This window comes from Adiantum capillus-veneris, chromosome 5, assembly GCF_014529385.1.
Source record: "Adiantum capillus-veneris isolate H3 chromosome 5, ASM1452938v2, whole genome shotgun sequence".
Lineage (NCBI taxonomy): Eukaryota > Viridiplantae > Streptophyta > Polypodiopsida > Polypodiales > Pteridaceae > Adiantum > Adiantum capillus-veneris.
In genome coordinates, this window is record NC_140935.1 from 63,879,269 (window position 1) to 63,897,895 (window position 18,627).

Consider the following 18,627-nt stretch of genomic DNA (forward strand, 5'->3'; position numbering starts at 1 on the left):
GTGCTCTTCTTTCTTAGCTCCAATCGATATGTATCAGCAAAAAAGCATGTCCAAGGGGAATCAAACATAAAACAAAATTAATTTAGATTGAAAGAGCTAGACGGAGACCATGAAGTTTTGATAGTATTCGAGGCTTGCCAAAACTTGCATACAACAGAAGAGCCATGGGAGACGAGAGGAGAGATTATAATATCTCTATAGTCCATGTTGGTCAAGGCTTTATAGCTTTGCAAATTAAAATTGTGACAATTCCTTTTGTTAAGAAGAGCCCAATAATCTGTAGAGCTAGAAGCTCTCTAATCTATCTTTTTGCCATTCGAGTAGCTATCAAGTCCAAATTTACAATACCAAGTCCACCTTTGATTTTAGGCAGTTGAAAAGTAGACCAAGAGACCTTAGGTGCTTTGTGGTGGTTGTCATCTCTACCCCACAAGAAATTTATGGCTAGAGCATAAGCTTTCTAAATTTGGTATTTGGCTGGGGTCTAGTAAGATAGGAAGTAAGTCATTCGTGGAAGAATAAAATGGCTAAGAACAAAATCTCTAAAAGCTAGAGAAGGCATGTGGCTTTGCCACTTGAAAATCTTTTGTCTGAATTTTGTCAATATCTCCTCCCATCTTTGATTGAGGGAAACTTTGAACCCCGTTGAGATCCTTGATAGCCTAAACACCTATCCATCCATAATTGGGGTACAACCTACATAAACTATTAGCTGAGAAACACAACCTGCCAAACTCTTATATCCCATTTTTGAGTGTCTTATGTCTGATGCATTGGCCACACAAAAGGTTTCCAAGCACATGCACTACTCATATTCTTTTCCATCGCCATCTTTGTTGCCTGTATTGTTGCTTTCCTCTGCTCATGAATCAGCTCATGCGGCCCGCATGAAGAGCGATACAACCTACTTCTGTCATCCATCAGCTTAGTCTCCATTACCATATCTGCACCTGATGACCACTCTTTCGCCATTAGCGTGGTCGCGTAAATTTGTGTGTGCCCATGAGTAGCTGCTGCAGCAGCATTCTTTGCACCCTCCGACGGGCGGCGCCTTGCACATCCCACCCGACTTCCCCCTTTCATATTTAGTCATTCATCACCAGTTGCGACATTCCTGTTTTTCTTTTGATTTGATGTAAATAATAATTTGTTTGCACTTTGTTCATATGTAGCAGTTAAACGAGTCTTACAAGACGGTGAGCGAGTTTTTCCGAGCAACAAAAAAAACGAGCAAGTTCCTCAATAAAATTATTTGTAAATTAATGAGATTTTTAAAAATGATAAGAAAAAAGAGACATAGTGTGATAACATTGTGATAAGTGGTTGTAGAGTATAATAAAGACTTTCACCTATTCTACCCATGAAAGTTATGTACTAACATCCAAGCATATGTTTGTACCCGTTGATGGAGCAAAAGATGTCGTGTGCACACTCACACACCCAGACAACTCAACACAACACAAGGAATTCATCACCTCACTCACTATCACTCAAAAGCTCCCTAAAAACTCTCCACAAGCTCAATTCAAACTCCAAACGCCTCGACCTACAAGCCCTTGCTTGCCCGCAGACACTACAAGGTGAGTCGAGGTGATCAACACTTGAAATCACGCTTGATGGTGACCAAAATATACAAGAAAAACCATAAAAAAACCAAAAACTCCAGCCACAAAAGGCCACTCTCAAACCATTGCAAAAGCTTCACCAAACTCCACTCTGTTGGACTCTTTGGAGTAGCGCCAACCCTAATGGCACCGATACAGGGTCACATAGTCTTGCAGAAAGCCGCACCTTCTTCCCTCAATTCCTTGCATACACACATCCATGGAAACCTCAGAATTCCCACAGACTCTCCCAAGTGCAAAATTGAAGAGAGAAATCTCTCATTCACTCCTCCACACACTCGAAAACAAGACGCGAATGCAACGGGACTGCACTAGACCACCTGTAGGAACCCTGCTTCCTCCCACACACAGAGGGGTGAAAGTGTTGATATTGCTCTTCCAAAGTCCTCCCTCAGCCTGGAACATCATGGCACCGTGAGTGAAGTGGCATTTTTAAGCCATTTCACACCTTTTTTGACCATTTTTGGCCCAGTTTTGACCCTTGGCGGGCATTTTTCGCAGGAAAAACCCCAAACGGACTCCAAAATTCACCAAATTTTGCACGCTTGATCCTCAATAACCAAAGCACATTTCCACATCCCCACATTCCATTTTTTACCACTCCTAGGGCGATGCACGTATCACCGCAGATCAAGCGCCGCAAATAGACAGTTACCGCATGTGTCAAGCTTCTCGAGCGGGATGAGAGTACCCACACTTGTCACTTGCATTATTTACATTCTAGAAAGCTCAAACACATTATCTAGAGCCAAAATAAGCCACCTAGAACCATATCCAAGGCCCCGATACCCTATCCATGCATGTACGTATGCTCGACTGTCGACACGCAAGCATGAATATTTACAATGTGCACACGTTGCCCCATTTTTAAAACTTGAAATCACTTTGTAAATCTCCCAAATGCATGTATTTACATATTTTTGTACATATGACCATGCATATACACACTACTTTGTACATACCAAAAGTGGTTTATCATCATTGCCCAACCCCAAGTAGAGCATTTATGCTCAACACTTGCATCAAACAGTGACAAAAAAACTGCAAAAGTGACCCCAAAATTCCTCCAGGATCATAGGGAAACTCGTCAAGCTTCATAGCACCACCTATGTGCCCAAGACTTCCACTCACACAAAATAAGAAAGTTCTTATCTTCTTGCATGAATGCCATCCTCCACCTGGATCCTAGGAATAATCTGAATCTTCTCCAAGGTTGGCACATGCCATGTTGTACCATACTTTGTTCCAATCAGCGGAACCCACAAATATCTCAAAATGCAACTCATAACTAGATCCCATTTGATTGACAACCATAAATCCCACATTATCATCTTGATGCATTGATTGCTCTTCACTCCCCACGCCCAAGAGACCATCACTCCAAGCATTAAAAATTCCATTCCAAAATTTGAAAACACGCTTCAAAAACACTATCACCAGCATCTTCTTCTTCCAGATAAGACATTTTCCACTTGAAAAGACAAAGACATGTATACAAGGCCACATAAGACATCATTACCAGTCTTCATCATGCCAACTAGCCCCAAGACTCGTCAATTACCAATCAGGATCTTCACAGATGAAGGGATAGGGCTCAAACATACATTGAAGCATGTGAAATGCATCCATAAGATCACTATGCAAGCAAAAGGTCACTTTAACCTCCTTGTCATCCACATCCTCAAGAAGTTTATACTTAACAATCGCATGGTGCATATCATCACGGACATCCCTTGGAGATGGCACTAGCATCAAATTCTTGCATACATAGAACTCATCCCTATCACCTTCATGACCCGATACCTCTGCGTCACAACCACTAGAGAGTTGCCCAACCCCCATCTTTGGTAAAGCACATGGATCCAAGGTCACATCGACCATCATAGCATCATCCTCTCCTGCATCATCTTCACTTGTCGATGGAGAAAGTCTTTTTCCATAGCCCACCATCTCATCATCAAAGCAAGCATCCATATCATGTTGCTACAAAGCTCCTTCCCAAAAGATACGTTGCTCTTTGTGCAAGGCTACCATATCCTTCAATGCATCTAGTGACTCTATGTCATCATCGCATACATCATCGCACCAACTCTCACAAGCATCAGATGTGTCACCATCATAGGTTACCTCATCCTTGTCAATTTCACTCTCATCATCTTCACTTTCCACACTAGTGCTCAAACTTTTGTATTCATCTACTATGTCCTTGCCATTTTGCACCATGGGCATGTGTATGGTCTCTAAAATTGCTTCACATACTTCATTTGCATTGACTTTGTGCATATGGGCATCCACACCTGTATCCAAGCTATTATCCTTGCTAGCATGACCACTTGCAATCATGACTTTATGCACATAAAGGACATCCACACTATCAATTCCGAGTATAGACAAAGGGTACTTCATGCCTCTAGCAACACACAACTTTCTCTCCTTTCTTAGCGCTAACTTCAATGCTTCATGCATGGAACTGGGCTCTTTCTCTTGCAATTTCATCTTAAGGGACCGGCCGCAATAGACTCATGAATACCTATATTCTTTGGCTATTTGTAAATGCAGAATAGAATTCCTCTTTAGACATGGCTTCCACATGCAAAAGAGCATCTTTACACACTCTCCAAGCATCATCTTGACCAAAAATCTGCAACAGACTCGTGCTCTTGCATAAACAAACTAGTGACCTGTTTCCATGCATCTTGGTGAGGGATCACCTTCTTAAACCGCTTCAAAAAGTATCTCTTAAGCATGTCCCAATTTGCCTTCTCATCTTGTGATAAGCTCTCGTACCATTCTCTTGCATTACCTCTGAACACTAGATTGATACCTGCAAGCTTTTGTGCCTCACTTGGAACTCCACAACATAAACATGTCAAATCAAACTCATATGATGCAAGCCAATCGTCTACATCCTCAAAACGTGTGAAAATTGATGGTTGGAATGGAACCACCATCATGAAACTCCCCTCAACATCAAAAATGTGCATACATCACTGCTCAAAATCCAAATTCTGGGTGCAAAACCGGCAATTTTCGCTCCCCAGCAGGATCGCCAAAGGATGATGGAGCAAAAGATGTTGTGCGCACACTCACACACCCAGACAACTCAACGCAACACAAGGAATTTACTTGAATTCCTCACCTCACTCACTACCACTCAAAAGCTCCCTAAAAACTCTAACCACAAGCTCAATTCAAACTCCAAACGCCTCGACCTACAAGCCCTTGCCTGCCCGCAGACACTATAAGGTGAGTCGAGGTAATCAACACTTGAAATCACGCTTGATGGTGACCAAAATATACAAGAAAAACCATAAAAAAACCAAAACTCCAGCCACAAAAGGCCACTCTCAAACCATTGCAAAAGCTTCACCAAACTCCACTCTGTTGGACTCTTTGGAGTAGCGCCAACCCTAATGGCACCGATATAGGGTCACATAGTCTTGCAGAAAGCCGCACCTTCTTCCCTCAATTCCTTGCATACACACATCCATGGAAACCTCAGAATTCCCACAGACTCTCCCAAGTGAAAAATTGAAGAGAGAAATCTCTCATTCACTCCTCCACACACTCGAAAACAAGACGCGAATGCAACGGGACTGCACTAGACCACCTGTAGGAACCCTGCTTCCTCCCACACACAGAGGGGTGAAAGTGTTGATATTGCTCTTCCAAAGTCCTCCCTCAGCCTGGAACATCATGGCACCATGAGTGAAGTGGCATTTTTAAGCCATTTCACACCCTTTTTGACCATTTTTGGCCCAGTTTTGACCCTTGGCGGGCATTTTTCGCAGGAAAAACCCCAAACGGACTCCAAAATTCACCAAATTTTGCACGCTTGATCCTCAATAACCAAAGCACATTTCCACATCCCCACATTCCATTTTTTACCACTCCTAGGGCGATGCACGTATCACCGCAGATCAAGCGCCGCAAATAGACAGTTACCGCATGTGTCAAACTTCTCGAGCGGGATGAGAGTACCCACACTTGTCACTTGCATTATTTACATTCTAGAAAGCTCAAACACATTATCTAGAGCCAAAATAAGCCACCTAGAACCATATCCAAGGCCCCGATACCCTATCCAGGCATGTACGTATGCTCGACTGCTGACACGCAAGCATGAATATTTACAATGTGCACATGTTACCCCATTTTTAAAACTTGAAACCACTTTGTAAATCTCCCAAATGCATGTATTTACATATTTTTGTACATATGACCATGCATATACGCACTACTTTGTACATACCAAAAGTGGTTTATCACCGTGACAATAGGCACATCATCAACCACATGCTCTATGGTTATCTACTTGATCTTGTCCAAAGAGCTTATTGCTTCAAAAACAAAACAATTGTTAAAAAGACTTAAAGCAATTGATTGACTACTTGTCCTCTTAGGGTTGAACAAAACTTACAAGCTTGCACAGATCTACTAGATGCAAGAGGGTGGATCAACAACATCTACGAGAAAGGATGGATGGATGTTTGCTATGAACAAGGCTCCCGTAAAGTGTACATCATGTAACTCGCGCTCTCTAGCGAGGGATTTGGTTATATATCTACTAGATGCAAGAGGGCGAGAGGGTGGATCAACAACATCAGTGGGAAAGGATGGGCGGATGTTTGCAATGAACAAGGCTCCCATAAACTATACATCGTATAACTTGCGCTCTCTAGTAAGGGATTTGGACTAGTTTCGCCAAGGCCATATGTGGTGGCTATCTAGCTTCTTTTCACTAGATATGGGACAGCCAGAGGAGCAGCCATCACTGTAGAACTCGGCCCACACTCATTCAACCACTACCGACACTCTCATTGAACGAGCACTGAAGCTACGGAAATCTAGATGGCCACGATTGAGGAGAGGGGCTACACATCATCGACATAGACTACAGTAGAGAATATGAGCCATACTTTCTCGACATCCAGAGTGCGGATGAGGATGGATTCTAGTAGTAGTAGTATTTTTTTCTAGTCTTTTTGTACCCAGACATGGTATCAGATTCACAATTTTGTAACAATTTGGTCTCATAGGTCATTTTGGCCTTTTGAAGATGTTAATATAACATTTCATCTCTCTCTCTCTCTCTCTCTCTCTCTCTCTCTCTCTCTCATGATAGATCTTTTAAGGTCTCTTGGTATAGTTTCCTACCACGTTAAAATTCTCTTCTTCTTCTTCTAGATCTCTCTCTCTCTCTCTCTCTCTCTCTCTCTCTCTCTCTCTCTCTCTCTCTCTCTCTCTCTCTCTCTCTCTCTCTCTCTCTCTCACACACACACACACACACACACACACACACACACACATATGACCCCGTGATCCTTGCAGTAGGCAGCCACTTGCTGCTGCAAATGTAGACCACCCTCAACACCGTCATCGTACAACACATACTGACAGTGTACCTTATTTTTTCGCTAGTGTTTTAATTACCTTGCAAGTAAAACACATCTAGATGCACTTGCACTCCAGTCGCTACACTCTGTAATTGGCTTTCGAGAGCCCATAACTACTAAGCCTGCACATACCCGTGCGCGTGCGAGAGAGAGAGAGAGAGAGAGAGAGAGAGAGAGAGAGAGAGAGAGAGAGAGAGAGAGAGAGAGAATCCTTGCAGCATGCAACCGCTTGCTACTAGCTGAAGTTGTAGACCTCATCACCTGGTTCAACACAAGCTTAGTGTCCCACTCTGCCATGCCATTGTTTGCCCCTTTGATGCCTTGCCTGACCTGCATGTGCCTACACATAACCAACTGGCCCCATGTTGCCCACGCGATAGCTGCCGCCAAATTACCTTTCTTTTTTTTAGTAGTAGGTATGCTGATTATTGCACCATATTTTGTGGCGCATGTTGCCATTGCCTTGCAGGTAAAACACAACAAGCTGCACTCCAGCCGCTTCACTCTCTAATTGGCTTCCGAGAGCCCCAGAACTGCTGAGCCTGCACATGCGCGTGCGCGAGAGAGGAGTAGGGATGCGTGTCAAAACCACTCCGCGCCTGCACTCCATCCGCGTCACTCTCTAATTGGCTTTCGAGAGCCCTAGAACTGCTGAGCCTGCACACGTGCGTGAGAGAGGCTGGCGCAGCCCATGAGGAGTAGGGATGCATGTTGGAACCATTCCGCACCGGCCCGGAATGGTTTCGACATGTTTGACAAGGGTAGAGACAAAAAGGAATTGGGGGGCAGGCACGTGGATAGCAGTGCCGACAATTATACGTCGACATAGAAGGAGGCCAGGTGGCTACTTTCATGACTCATCAACTGCACAGATTGGTCTACAAAGGCCGCCATATCCATGTAGAGTGTACAACTAGATGTGCTCCTATTGAATATGACGATACACATGCAACATTTTTCCATAAAGGTAGTATCAATTGTCTTTGCTACCTGCAATTCTTTCCCTTCACGCATCATCTAGTGCTCGAAACAAGGAGACGTGTCTTTCAGCACTCGAAATCGGCCCCTAGCATGCAAAGTGGACGTACGCACATGCTTGCTTGTGGGCAACACGTGCTTGACTACCTTGAGCAACCTCCCCTTCGAGCACACACCGACTTGCCTGACTACCTTACGAGCATGTAGCACTTCATGCCCTCTTCCGTTAGCTTGCCCTCCTCCCCGTGTGCAATGTTTGTGAGCTCTCTCCACTTGATTCACCGTTATGCGAAGCTTTTCCACACTCTCACTTTCAGAAGACGAAGCCCATCTGTTGCGCCGCAGTGATGCATGTTGGAACCAGTCCGCACCGGCGCGGACTGGTTTCAACATGTTTCCCAAGGGTAGAGACAAGGGGGGCGGGGGGCGGGGGAAGAGGGCAAAAAATATAATTTTCTAAAATTTCCTCTTAGCAAATTCAAGGGGCTCACACCATGGGTAATGATTGGTATTGGCGTTTGAGTGTTCATTGCTCATCCTTTTCTTTTTGTCAATAGGGCTCATCTCGAGAAGCATATCTAGGAAATTAGAGAAAATTCCATTTGCCATGATTCCCGTTGTGTCCAAGGAGATCAATGTAGATCAAGTGAGGAATACCAGCCTTCCTCAAGGCGGCTTCGACAATCCCTTCAATGGTGCACAGGTTCATGCTGACAATTTTGACATAGAGAGAGCAGTTGGTTCATGCTAGTCAAAATATTGAAAAGGACGTGGAAGACTAGATACTAGAGTAAACCATGCAACTTCATAGTCTCCTTTATTTGTTACCTTGGAGTTACCTTGTAAGTAGAAAGGCAACAATACTGTTGGAATGGCTTATCTAGCGATCCATAGAAAAATCCAGCGAGAAATTATGAGAGCTCATACACACCATGCTTGTTCTATATTCAGTTGGTCTCTTCCAATGTCTCACTTTCGCAAAGAAGACAAAAACACATACACGTTCAACTCTGTGTGTGTGTGTGTGTGTGTGTGTGTGCACCTGTGTGTACAACAGGTACTTTATTGTTGAAATTTGCAAGCCCAAAAAGCGTTAAAGGAAGTTGTGTCCTCGGCAAGGCTCCCTTGACATGGAATGTTGTCGCCAACCCGCAAGAAAATGCACTTGGCCTACATGTTGTAGCAAAAAAGAACATGCCCATTAGCTTCAAAAGAAGGTCCATCATGTCAACCCCTTAAGCCTTTGCACTTCTGACGTCTACAAGGTTCTAACATGCAACTTTTTGTTGCCCATTTAATGCAAGGAAAGAATTTCACGAGCAGCGAGAGGAAAGGGATTTCAGATGAGAGGGCAGAAAACCTTAGCTATCTATGATGACACATCCATAATTAACCGCATTTTAGATCTCTTGTGACTTCAGATTTTGTTAGGGCCTCAACATGTAAGGAGATTTAAGATTTTGAAGCCTCACGTACTTTGTGGTAATTTCAGATGTACGACCATTTTTCATTGAGATGCTAGGAGGTTGAATCCATCATGACATAATTATTTTCTTCAATGTAGCTTGCGCCTGCAGCAATTTGTCAAGGGTGTTACTCATATTTGCTCGAAAATTGGCTTTGCTCGGTTTTCTTTGCTCGTTGATTGGAAACCCTCCAGTTAAACTAACACTGGCTTCCGATAATTCCACCAACTGATCATCATAGCTCCTGCGCCTGCCTGTTTGAGCCGCAGAATTAGCTACACAGTGGCTGCTTATATTTCTTGATTCGACCATCTTTGGGTCTTTTGAACGCTCCAGTGAATGAGTGCTAATCACTAAATAATTAGCTGCCTACTCTATTTCATCAACACTAGTTGCTCCAAGCCTGCCACTAGGATTACTACGTCGCTGAGGTTGCCCCATCCCAACACAAATAGGCACCGACGTCGAGGCTAATTCTTTTTTAGATCGTCGTTGAGGACGAGAATTTATGTCGTTGTTTCGTGCTTCCAGATGCTTATGATTCTGCACACTCTTGCGATTGTCGTGTACATCCACGCCTCTGTGCTGCTTAATTATGGGGGATGTGTCCCCCCTGGCAAGGAGATTGGCCGAGCGAGCATTTTCTGTTTCAAATAAGAGAAAATCATAGCTGGCATTGCCAAGCTCTGCAGCCGGTGTGATGTAACTGTTGCCTACGTCTGATGGTCTAATTGATCCGGCCGAAAGTAGTGCATTCTTGGCCGGCACCTCCTTTCAACCTCGAGTTACTGTGAATTCATCAAGAACTGGCAAATCACTCATTCTCGTTGAACACCGACTAGACTCCATCACCACATTTCTAGTCGGGACGTGCTCATCGTCTTCCCCTTTATCGCTAATTTTAAATTTTTGGGTAGGCGCATTAATTACCTGCTTCTGATAGTGCTCTTCTACTCCCCATATTTGATTCCCTACAGCTCAAAGCCATTACACTACTTGGGTGCATGACCTCATTAACCTTGGCGTGCCTCCTTTGCATTGTCTTGCAGCTTGATGCTTTACATAAATATTGTCTATATTATTCAACGGTGCCACACGAGCTGCTCTTTAATGCTGATTCTGTAACTTTAGGAGTACCATCATATAATTCCTTCTTAATGATCACATCCCCAGGACCTTCCGGTTAATTACGATGCAGACTACTAGAATGGGGCACAAATGCACAGCCTTTGTCTTGAGAATTAGGCCGGGTTCAGACGAACCGGCGGCGGCGGAAAACCTCACGTGCAGACCAATGGTCGCCTCGCACCTGGATATTGGCGTTCAGACGGCGCGACAGCAGAGCCAGCGTGGCGTGCCAACGCACGGCAGAATTTCCTGCGTTTTCTTCCCACCCAGCCACCCTCAAGACTTAAGTGGCACGGGCATGGGAGGGTGGGATCTACGACGGGGACATTGTGGGCCGTAGATCCCAGTGGCGGCGTCGAAAGTAATCTAGGGTACTTTAGTTTACTTTTTATAATTAAAAAGTAAACTAGGGTACCCTAGATTACTTTCGGCTGTCGCCCTTGTGCGTACATGTTATAAGTAAATTAGGGTCCCCTCGTTTCACAACGCGTGCATGGCGTAGTGGTTAAGGTGTGCGCCTCTCATGGGTGAGGTCACGGGTTCAAAACCCACGCGGGTACCCTAGTTTACTTTCAAAACTCAGGTACCCTAGTTTACTTTCAAAACTTGGGTGCCCTAGTTTACTTTTTACAAAAGTAATCTAAGGTACCCGCATTCCAGATCTACGGCCCACAATCCCTTGGCCGTAGATCCCACCCTCCCATGCCCGTGCCACTTAGTCCTGAGACCTGGCCGCCCCCCGCCCCCCTCTCGCCTATCTCGCCAATTTGGCTGACACCTCTGCACATGGCACTTGCCCCACATTGACCTTCCAATTTAGCCGTTTAGGAACGTCCCCTTCCAAACTCTTTAGGCCTATATAAACACCCCCCCCCCTTTTTCCTCAAATACTTTGTGCATTGGTGGGTAGCTCTTTGAGAGCTTTCATTTTTAGTCGACAGAGACAAGTAAGGTGATATATTGCACCATTTTTTTTGTTGATATTTTAATTAGCTTTCTTTCTCATTCAACATGAATTCCTTACCTTCTCTTTCTCTTTTTGTAGGCCATTGAAGGGAACGTCGCATTCGAAGCGGCAAGGTAACATCGGGTGCCACTCCAATATACCCATACCTCCCTCCCAGCCAAATTATGCTCTCTCCCCCCCCCCCCCCCCCCCCCCTCTGTCTCTCTCTCTCGTCGTGCATACCACTCACCACACATCAAAATGTGCTCATAACTCTCTCTCTCTCTCTCTCGTCGTGCATACCACTCACCACACATCAAAATGTGCTCATAACTCTCTCTCTCTCTCTCTCTCTCTCTCTCTCTCTCTCTCTCTCTCTCTAAGGATGGCTACACAAACAATTTACTACTCACCAAGGTTAAATGTGCCCATAATTCCCTCTCAGTCCCTCTCTCTCTCCCTCTCAACCCAAACTAACCAAGCTATTGAATTGTTTGTGTATGCAGGAGTCATGGACCTATCTCAACATTTGGAAAGCCAAAAGGACGTGGATGACAATGCATCCCAAAATGTATTCTCCCAAACCTCTTACTACTCCTTGACACCGCCCCCTTTCACAATGCCTCCACATGGCTTCACGGCCATGCTAACTTCCCCCCCCCCCCCCCCCCCCCCCCCCCCCCCCCCCCCCCCCCCCCCCCCAACCCTGTGCTCCACCTCTACGCCATAAGCCTATGCATGTAGAGAGTGGCCCAAGCCCAAATCCCTCCTCCCATCAATCTACTAAAGGGTGCACAAAACCATCCAGGAAGAAAGCCTTGCACTTGGGTGGAGAGGATGTGCAAGAGATTGCACCGACGGCTCCATCAAAGAAAGCGAGGGTATCCAAGAAGAAGGGCATTGTGGAGTTTGAAGATGACGAAGACATCATCCAAAAATCCAAGGGTCAATGGAAGGACATATGGATTGACCAGCTTATCCATGTGAGGGGGGGTATGCACAAGGAGTTTAACAATCCTCAAAAGCAAGGGATCAATCTGTGGGCAAAAGTGTCCGCACGATTGGCCTCCACATACCATGACTTTGATAAAGATAGCAAGGCATGCCACAAAAAGTGGGGCTCTGTACTTGGCCAATATAGGCTTGATACAGCACATAATGCTACATCTGGCAATGATAGAAAATACACATGTAAATGACATGATGTGGTAGATGAGTACTATCATGATAGGGCCTCTGTGAACTGTGTCAGCCATGCCTCCTCTACCACACATGAAAATACTAAGATGAGTGAGGTACCAGGCGAAGAAGACTACAAAGCCTCCCAAATCAAAATTCAAGCCACAACCACCACCAATGGCAAGCAGTCTACTCCAAAGGTCGAGGAGTCTTTGGCACAAATGGTGGACACGGGTCGAGCTTTACTTGACCACTTGAAAGATAACTCCAACCAAAAAGAGACACTTGAAAACAAGCGCTTGGACTTGCTGGCTAGCTTTCATGACACCATGGCAAGGTTCTTAAAGCATGCCAGTAATGACGGCAACTGACGAGCTACTAACTAGTGAAGCCTATGGTCTTCATAGATTGAATCCTTTCTTGTGATGACTATGGATTACTTTATTTTCTTTGGAAGTAAGCGTATTGTGTACATGCAATGCTTTCTTTTCGTTGAATATGTTACATTGCTTGTGTAAACCTACAGGATAGGAGTCCAATGTCTAGAGAGATGGCGCTTCATTGTGCTTGGCTATGCTCTTTAGCAATTGCAAACCTACTAAAGGATGGACCCAACCAAAATGATGTGGCCTTCTTGCAAACATGGTTGCATTTAATCCAATGTATGGGCCGATCGGTCAACCTCAACATTGGTAGAAGACAAGGTCACGTGCATAGGAAAGCTTGGGCTTATGCCCGGCCCCAAAATTTTCTTGATGACTTTCTTCTAAAGTCCTACTCAGATAGCATGTTCAAGAGACGCCTTCGAGTCAGCAAGGATACCTTTCCTTACATTTGTGGAAAGGTGGCTCCTTTCATGTCAAAGCGCGTCACCAACATGCGGAAAACCATCGACCTTCCGACGCGTGTGGTGGTTGTTATGCTCAGATTAGCTTTTGGCACACAGTTGGAGGTCTTAGGTGACTTGAATGGATGTGCTAAGAGCACAGCATGTGGCGTAGTCCTTGATTTTTGCAAGGCCATCATGAATTCAGGTCTCAGAGATATCTACATTCGTTGGCCTTCTTCATCTCGCTTTGAGAAGCTGGCCAGTGAATTTGAAGCCCTCCGAGGAATACCTAATGTTGTTGGTGCTATTGATGGTTCACATATTCCAATCATTGCACCAAAGGAGAACCATGTGGATTACTTCAACCGAAAAGGGTTTCATTCTATTTTGTTGCAGCTAACAGTGGCAGCAGATTGTTCCGTATGGAACTATGATGTTGGATGGGCAGGGTCAATCCATGACTCCTTGAACTTTACTCGTAGTGAGTTGGGTCAAGAATGTGCTAGAGGTGAGCTTGGGAATTTTTGTTTGGTGGGTGATTGTGCTTATCCAACTCGACCATTTATGTTGGTGCCCTTCAAAGGGTGCAAGGAAGGCTTATCGCGCAAGAAGTTTCATTGGAACTTCATACAATCTAGCACAAGAATGCCAGTGGAGCGCGCATTTGGCATGCTGAAGGCAAGGTTTCGCATCTTGTTAAAGAGATGTGACATGGATCTACATCACGTGCCTGATCTGGTGGTAGCGTGCCTTGTGTTACACAATTATTGTATACGACACGGTGAGGCTTTTGATATGGAATGAGTGCGTGAGGCAGAAGCTACCCTATTGATTGGCAATTCACTTGAAGAAAGCCAAAGAACCGTAACAAGCTCTATGGTGGAAATTCAAGCTCTCCGTTCCACAAGGGCAGAGGATGCAATTGAGCGTGCTCAAAGAGGAGATGAAGGAGGTGTTCAAGGTGGAGTGGCAAATGACCTTGGTTCAGGTGCTAATTGCCGCGACAATCTCTCAAGATCTTTGTATCAAGAATATGCGAAGAACAAAGTACAACAAGTCTTTGGTGATGTTGTGTCTGATGAGTCATCGTCATCAGCTTCTACTTGAGCTCTTGTAAAAGGGGTTGGAATTTACACCATGGTTTTATGTTTTGATGTTTGTAATCTCAAAACAATTTTTAAATCAACCTTTTTGGTGTTCTAGCATGTATTCAAGTATAATTAAATTTGATTATTGTTTATAATTGAATGGTTAATACTCTCTTTTGTGCGAGAGGGGGGGGAGAGGGGGGGGGGGGGGGTTAATTGAATAGATAACTCAAACTCAGAGCTATCATGTGAACGTTCCCCAAGCTAGATCTCTTTCATCGCCTCGTGTGAACGGGGGCGGCAAAAATCCCCTTGAGTTTGCTTCCGCTGGGCTCATGTGAACAAAACGGCAGCGGAAATCACCTTTTTGTGGTTCTTCCACCCGGAAACACCCTTTGGAGCACTGCATTTCCGCCGCCATTGTGTGAACCCAGCCTTAGTTGATATTTTCGATGCTCCCATCTTGGGCGTTGAGGTCGACGATGCCAATGCAGCATCGCACTCTCTTATCTGCTCCACAACTGCAAAGATGGAGGAGCTCGAGCTGATTTGGCCGCCTGGCAGCTGGTCAAGCTTTGATCTTGTTGAACATCGACTAGTAAGCAGACTTTTGAATAATAATGAAGGTTCTTGAGGAGGCGGTCGTGGCGTGCCTTGTTTGCTATCTATGCTGCCACCATAATTTTCTCTGTTTAGAGACGAGAGACTGTCTAACCCCATGAGGCGGGCAATTACACTAGAGCGTTGGCCTCTAGCCTCGCATTCCAGCTTGGGAACAGGTGAATTTTCTTCCAGTGATGATAGATTTTGACATGCTACCCTCAAAGGCCTGCAAGTCCACCTCGCAGTATGCTCTTTCCGTCGGAACCTTCTGCCTGCGTTGATTGATTAAACTTGCAGAGGGGACGCTCTGTACTATTATCAATGTGAAGATGACCAAGGCGCATGGCCTCTCTGAGCTTCATCACTACCTTAGGGACAAGCTCTCTCCCATCCAGAGAAAGCCTCGCAGGAGCTTCCTCAAGCTTCTGCCAAATCCGAACAGCCTCGTTATAGTCAAAGGATGAGGTTCTTGCTGCAGACGGAGCATTCAAATTGTCAACAATATGTAACTATGGAATATGTCTGCGTGCCAGTGCAGAACTGTTGGTGGTGGTTGGAGCTTTTAAAAAGCCGTGATTTGGATTTTGCATTGGACCACCATGAGTTGTTTGAAGTACGAGAGAGAGAGAGAGAGAGAGAGAGAGAGAGACCTGCACCCCATCAATCAAGAATCGACAGCCTCGTCAGTGTACTCGATACGACGACCAACTCGACATTGGACACCCTACATTTTCAAAAAAAAAAAAAAAAAGCATTTGCATACATGTCTTCCACGTAAACAAAACACCCTCCCCCGGCAAATTTTCATTGGCCAAAGCCCCTATGGCCATGCTAGCAAATTTCCTCCCTATAGACCCTGCCTTACGGCACTGCCAACAAAAATAGAAGATTATAAAATAGCCTCTTCATGTGCCTGCTGCCACGTGTTGCCTGCAGCGACACACACACACACACACACACACAGAGAGGCTACAAGTCTCATTCAGGTTTTATCTTCATGTCTTCCTTTTGCAGGTTTTGTGTAGCAACAATGGCGGCCCGGCCTCTTCTTACAGTCCAATCTGCAGACGGAGATGCCATGGCTGAAAACACCACTTTCCTTATGTGCTCAAAGCTCCCATACACCCTGACATCGTCAACTGTGTACCATGTGCACTCCAACATGGAGAAGGCCATTGCCAGTCGCAACATTCGAACAGAAAAGCGGTGGGTTGCACGCATAAATAGAAGAATCTATGATTGTGTGGGCTCTATATCCTTAAAGGAGGGAACCATGAGCGAGGTCACCTCTCTTAACTCTCTTGCAGCTCCCCAATATGCAGGTTCATACCCAACGAGATCTTCCCTCTCGAGTCCTCCCCTGCATAAAGTGAGTTAAGTGAGATCATGTTCGGTGGTGAATCTGCTTAGGTTCGATAATGCAGCTTGTTTTCATATCCAAGTCTTGCAAATATGTTACTAATATGTTACGCCATGCATGGACCTAAGATTTCATTGGAGAATGTGGCAGAAACAAAGCAAGGAGAGGCCATGAGTTTTTGAGGAGGACCATGCAGAGGAAGAAGGTGCAAGTTGATGGCTTTTCAAGGAGGATCATGAAGTGGAAGAAGAGGAGATCAGTTTGACCTCTTCAAGGTGCTTATTTTTTATCCCAGCTTCAAGTCAGAGGAACATGCTGACGAACTTGAGAGTAGTGTTGACCATAGCTATGTAGTGTTGGGCAAGGACTCGATCTCGCATGCATGGGATTCTTGGGTCCCTAGAGCCCTCAGAAACATTCTCTTGATCTCTGTCTGCATGTTATTCCTCTCTCCCTCCTAGAGTCTCATATGTTGTCTCTTTGCCACCTCTGCCCATTAACCAGTCTTAACCATCTCGTTACCTCACCTCTTCTTCGTGTCACCTCACGCTTCTCATGAACAATGTTATTCCTCTCTCCCTCCTAGAGTCTCATATGTTGTCTCTTTGCCACCTCTGCCCATTAACCAGTCTTAAGCACCTCTTCCCGTGTTCATATCATTACCTCACCTCTTCTTCGTGTCACCTCAGGCTTCTCATGAACAATGCTATCTAATGTTGTCCAATGTTGAGCTACCACTGACAGTAACAGAGGAGTTTCTCTTTGTCGATGCTCTATGAAGTGTGTGTTCCATAGTCGTGTATGAAACAATGGTGCAGATTTCAAACAGAGTAGGTAAGCCCTAGCCTCTCTTTAAAAGCACTTGTCTATGCTTTCATTTTAAAGGAATGGGTCATCATTTTCCTTCCATGTTCATGCCTAGCTAATAGTGAGTCAATATGATAAATACAGTGCTCTTAGTAGGAATGTTGGATGCAAAAACGATGAGTTCTCTTCAAAAAGAAACCACCTATGCTTGCATCTTGAAGGCCAGTCATGTTTTGCAAGGAATCTGCATGGATGAGCATGAGTAGGGTCAAACAATTTTGTTTAGTGCTTCCTATTTGGGATGTGGCTCATGGGTCAAGCAGCACAAGATTATTTCACCTTAATGCTGAAGTGGTCTCTTGGCATTTCTACATGCAATCTGGTCTCTTAGAATGCATTGATAGACGACATCTATGTTAAATAATATTGTGAACGTTTGTTATGACAAGAAAATTTTGATGAGTGATTCCAATGTGGGATGTGGTTCCTTGCATGACTTGTGTGTCAGATACGGTGTGCTTCTGAAAGAGTGAAAAGTTTAAATAAGCAATTTGTATCTAGGTTCATCCCTTGGAGTGCTTTGATTGCACTTGGACCAAGAAGAATGGGAGTGTTTTCACCTCAATGCAAAGTCGATATTTTTTGTCTTAGGATGTGGTATTGTAGAAAGCTATGATTGTTGAAGAAGTATTTTGAAAGCGCAAAATGTGTTTGATGAGAGCTCCCTATGTGGGATGTGATCTCGTAGATGGTAGGAGTTTGGTCAATGCTGGAGTGTTAGATTGTTTTGAACTCAATGTCAATTCGCTTGGTGAAGTTCCAATTTAAGATCTGGTTTGTTGGAATGCATTGTTTTTGCAAGATGCACCTAGCAGAGGCAGGTTCAAGAAGCATGGGCTATTTTCAATGAAAACAAAGCAAGGTTCTCTCTGAAATGTAGCATATATAATTTCATATCAAAGGTATCTAGAAATTTAAGATAAGATGTCAAATTTTAAATAGTTTTTTATTGAGGACCTCACTAAAAATATGTTGAGAAGTTTTTGAAGGTGTTTGGGGTGGCTCCCTTGGAATGCATTGATTGCAAAATATGCTCATGGGCAAGAGGTGTGAGTTTCTTTTCAACTCAATGTAAGTCTTTTAGAGTCTCTTGATATTCTTGTGTACAATCTAGGATCTGGAAATGGTTGGATGGGTTTTAGTTTAAAATAAAGTCGTATGC

General features: G+C 44.5%; 2 pseudogenes; one reads left to right on the plus strand and one right to left on the minus strand.

The window, feature by feature from the left end:
* Positions 1-759: 759 nt before the first annotated feature.
* On the minus strand, positions 760-17,972 carry LOC147457435 (uncharacterized; annotated as a pseudogene).
* Positions 12,051-13,089, plus strand: LOC147457436 (uncharacterized; annotated as a pseudogene).
* Positions 17,973-18,627: the final 655 nt, after the last annotated feature.